General features: G+C 40.6%; 1 non-coding gene across 1 annotated transcript; it reads right to left on the minus strand.

The window, feature by feature from the left end:
• Positions 1-1,242: 1,242 nt before the first annotated feature.
• On the minus strand, positions 1,243-1,349 carry LOC131654310 (small nucleolar RNA R71). The gene has a single exon (XR_009299351.1). It is a non-coding gene; the product is annotated as a small nucleolar RNA R71 (small nucleolar RNA).
• Between the last annotated feature and the right edge of the window lie 3,522 nt (positions 1,350-4,871).

A 4,871-nucleotide genomic window follows, 5' to 3' on the forward strand; every position in this document is an offset into this window, starting at 1 on the left:
TTTAAGGATGGCGAAAGCGTATTAAAACTAATTGGGACTTATTTATTTTCAAAAATTGTTTTTACACCCGAGCGGGATGGCGAAAGCGTACGTTAGGGATATTAGCTTGTTCCGAGTCAATAGAGCGAAAGTTTGAGATTAGGAGATTTAAATAGATAACAACTTCATAAAATAGGCATTTTATTAATTACGTTGTTTCCAAAAAGCTCTTCTAAAATCTAATGGGATGGCGAAAGCGTACAATAGGATTAGGATAGTAATCTGAATCAATAGAGCGAAAGTTTGAGACGAGGATTTTTAATCAATTGAATTAGTAAAGATTTTTAATTAAATTATGCAAAAGCCAATGGACCTTCGGATTACCTTAAGTTAAACGAAATACATACTGATACCTGTCTTTTATTATATTCTTTATTTCTCACTATCACTCTCCCTTAGGAACAATCAAAATTTTAGTAGCCCTAGCTTTACATAGTAACCTTAGATAACGGTAGATCGATTCATAGTCCCTGTGGATTCGATATCTTTTAAAACTACACGAAACGACTGTGCACTTGCAGTCATCAGATTTATAGACACGTAAAGTCGCGATCAAGTTTTTGGCGCCGTTGCCGGGGACTATTTAAGTCGATAACGTAACTCACTGTTACACCGTAGAGACTAGGACAATTCTTCCCTTTCTTTCTGAACGATTGTATGCCAAATACTCGTTCACAAGGAGGAGATTTAATACAACGAATTAACGAGATCGAACGTTTCATTAACGTCAAACGTCGAGCTCGCAATCTTCCCGAAGTAGCACCAATTCCTATTAATCAGGAATTGACTTTTACTGATCAAATCAATCAAATCACCCCAAAGTTAGAGATGGCTGCTCTTCGTCCGCTTAGAGACTATGCCGCTCCTTCGCGCGCTGAACCGCACTCAAGTATCGCACCACCTGCGATTGAGGCAAACAATTTCGAACTGAAACCTTCGCTGGTCCAAGCTGTTCAACAGAATCAATTCTCTGGAAGCCCTGTAGACGACCCTAACCTTCATTTATCTGTGTTCGTGCAATACGCCGACACTGTCAAAGCTAACAACGTTAGTCCCGAAGCTATTCGATTACGTCTCTTTCCTTTCTCCTTAAGAGATAGAGCTAGAGCGTGGCTTCAATCCCTGCCTTCTAATTCCATAACCACATGGGACGAATTGAAGAGAGTATTCTTAGCGAGATACTTTCCGCCTAGCAAAACTGCTATGCTTAGAGGTCAAATCAACGGATTTACCCAGAAAGATAACGAATCACTCTTCGAAGCTTGGGAACGTTACAAGGACATGCTTAGAATATGCCCTCATCATGGACTCGAACCATGGCTGATCATCCATACTTTCTATGGTGGTCTCTTATATAACACTAAAATGACTATAGATGCCGCTGCTGGCGGAGCATTAATGGACAAACCCCATGATGAAGCATACAAACTCATAGAGAACATGGCACAAAACCATTACCAATGGGGTGGAGAACGAGCCGCTCTAGAGAAAACCCAAACCAAAGGAGGAATGTACGAAGTAAGTGGTATAGACCGCATTAACGCTAAAGTAGACGCTTTAACTCAAAAGATCGAAAATTTAACCATCACTCTTTCAGCCACCGCTGCTGCTGTAACACCTAACTGCGAGATCTGTGGATTGACTGGACATGTAGTTGCCGAATGTCAACTCTTGACTGGAGTCCCATCTGATCAAGTAAACTATGCTCAAGGAAACCCTTATTCTAACACGTACAACCCTGGATGGAAAAACCACCCGAACTTTTCTTATAAGAACAACAATGCGTTGTACGCACCTGGACAAGCACCTGCTGTACCACCTGGCTACCAAAAAGCGCCTGTAGCTGCTCAAAATACCCCTAGGAAGTCGAATCTAGAAATCATGATGGAAAACTTTATAGCTTCCCAACAACAAACCAATAAAGACTTCCTGAACCAAAACATCCACAATAGCGAGCAACTAAAACAACTATCGAACAAAGTAGATGCTTTAGCTACTCATAACAAAATGCTAGAAACTCAAATCTCACAAGTAGCCCAACAACAAGCACCTACTGCTGCCCCTGCTGGCACGTTTCCTGCTCAACCACAACCTAATCCTAAAGGACATGCGAACGCAATAACACTACGAAGTGGAACGAATTACGATGGACCCATTGATCCTAGAACTCAAAACGTACCCATGTCACAACAAGAGCCAAAGGAAACCCAAAAGACATCAACTGATGACCAAACTGCTAAGACTAAAGAGAACAATAACGAAGTGGAACCTGAAAAAGAGAAACCTTATGTTCCACCACCACCTTATAAGCCACCAATTCCTTATCCTCAGAGATTAGCTAAATCAAAAACCGAAGCGCAATTTAAAAGATTTGTAGAACTTCTGAAACAATTAAACATAACCATACCATTCACAGAAGCCATAACTGAAATGCCTTCGTACGCTAAATTCCTAAAAGAAATCTTATCAAACAAAAAGAAACTCGAGGATAACGAAACCGTAACGCTTACCGCTGAATGTAGCGCTATCATCCAAAATAACATGCCTCGAAAACTGAAAGACCCTGGTAGTTTCTCTATACCCTGCGTAATAGGTAAAACCATTATAGAGAAGGCCCTGTGCGATTTAGGAGCTAGTGTTAGTTTGATGCCTCTTTCAACCTGTAAGAAACTAAATCTAGGTGAGCTTAAAGGAACGAGAATGTCTCTTCAACTAGCTGACCGTTCAGTAAAATACCCTGTAGGAATGTTAGAAAATATCCCTGTTCGTGTAGGTCAATTCTACATCCCAACTGACTTCATCATTATGGATATCCAAGAAGATTCTAACATCCCGATCATATTAGGAAGACCGTTCTTAGCAACCGCTGGTGCAATTATAGATGTAAAGCGAGGAAAGCTTACTTTCGAAGTAGGAGAAGAGAAAATAGAATTTATCCTCTCCCAATTCCTAAAAGCACCCTCTATAATTGACACATGCTGCTCTGCTGACATAATCGACGAGTGTGTCAAAGAAATAAAATCCGAACCAAATAAGGAAACTGAGATCCTAAGAATTCCTATGCCGCCAATTCTTGAAGATGACAACTGGCGTGAGGAATATCAAGATGACCATCTGAGTGAATGTCTAGCCTTAACTCCTGATCCTATACCTGGACCTAAGAAACCTGCTATAGAGCTGAAAACACTTCCTACCGATCTTAGATACGAATTTCTAGACGAAGAACTAAACCGACCAATTATAGTGAACGCCAACTTAGGACGAACCGAGACTGAAAAATTACTTGATGTCCTAGGAAAATACCCAACCGCTTTAGGATATAACATATCAGATTTGAAAGGAATAAGTCCTTCCCTCTGTATGCACCGCATTATGCTCGAAGACGATTGTAAAACCTCTAGGGAACATCAAAGGCGGATAAATCCTATTATGAGCGATGTGGTTAAAAAGGAAATCCAAAAACTGCTAGAAGCCGGAATAATATATCCTATATCCGATAGTAAATGGGTTAGCCCTGTTCATGTCGTACCAAAGAAAGGAGGAGTTACTGTAATCACTAACGCTAAAGGCGAATCTGTAGCACAACGTACCCAAACTGGATGGAGAATGTGCATTGACTATAGGAAGCTAAACAAAGCTACCCGAAAAGACCATTTCCCTTTACCTTTCATAGATCAAATGCTCGAACGCCTAGCTAAACACTCGCATTTCTCTTATCTGGATGGATACTCCGGATTTTTCCAAATTCCTATCCACCCTGACGACCAAGAGAAGACCACGTTTACCTGTCCTTATGGTACATTCGCTTATAGACGAATGCCTTTTGGACTATGCAATGCACCCGCGACCTTCCAAAGATGCATGATGGCAATATTTGCCGACTTCCTAGATGGAATAATGGAGGTCTTTATGGACGACTTCTCTGTCTGTGGAGGAAGTTTCGAAACATGTTTAGAGAACCTTGAACTGGTACTTAAACGATGCGTAAGCGTTAACCTAGTCCTTAATTGGGAAAAATGCCATTTCATGGTTCGACAAGGAATTATACTTGGACACATCGTATCCGATAGAGGGATCGAAGTGGATAAAGCTAAAATCGAAATTATCGAAAACCTTCAACCTCCCAAAACCGTTAGAGAAATAAGAAGTTTTCTGGGACACGCTGGTTTTTACCGACGTTTCATTAAGGATTTCTCTAAAATTACAAAACCCTTAACTGAACTACTAATGAAAGACACCGAATTCATTTTTACCGATAAATGCACTGAAGCATTTGATACGCTTAAACGAGCATTAATCTCTGCGCCAATTATGCAACCCCCCGACTGGAATGAGCCTTTCGAAATAATGTGTGACGCGAGTGATTATGCTGTAGGAGCCGTTCTAGGGCAAAGAAAAGATAAGAAACTACATGTCATATACTATGCGAGTAGAACCCTAGACGAAGCTCAAATGAATTACGCCACGACAGAAAAAGAATTATTAGCTGTCGTATTTGCACTAGACAAGTTCCGTTCTTACCTGGTAGGAGCCAAAATAATCATATACACTGACCATGCCGCCATTAGGTACCTCCTAACCAAAAAGGACGCCAAACCAAGACTTTTGAGATGGATCTTGTTACTACAAGAGTTCGACCTGGAAATTAAAGATAAAAAGGGTACTGAAAATGTCGTAGCAGATCACCTCTCTCGATTGGAAAATCTAAAACCCGAACAAGTACCAATTGACGATGATTTCCCTTATGAAAGACTCATCGCTCAATTAGAAGCAAATGAATTCGAACCATACCATCCAAACGCTGAAACCAACAACTTAGCTGAAATAGCTTT

This window comes from Vicia villosa, linkage group LG2 (genome assembly GCF_029867415.1).
Source record: "Vicia villosa cultivar HV-30 ecotype Madison, WI linkage group LG2, Vvil1.0, whole genome shotgun sequence".
Taxonomy (NCBI): Eukaryota; Viridiplantae; Streptophyta; class Magnoliopsida; order Fabales; family Fabaceae; genus Vicia; species Vicia villosa.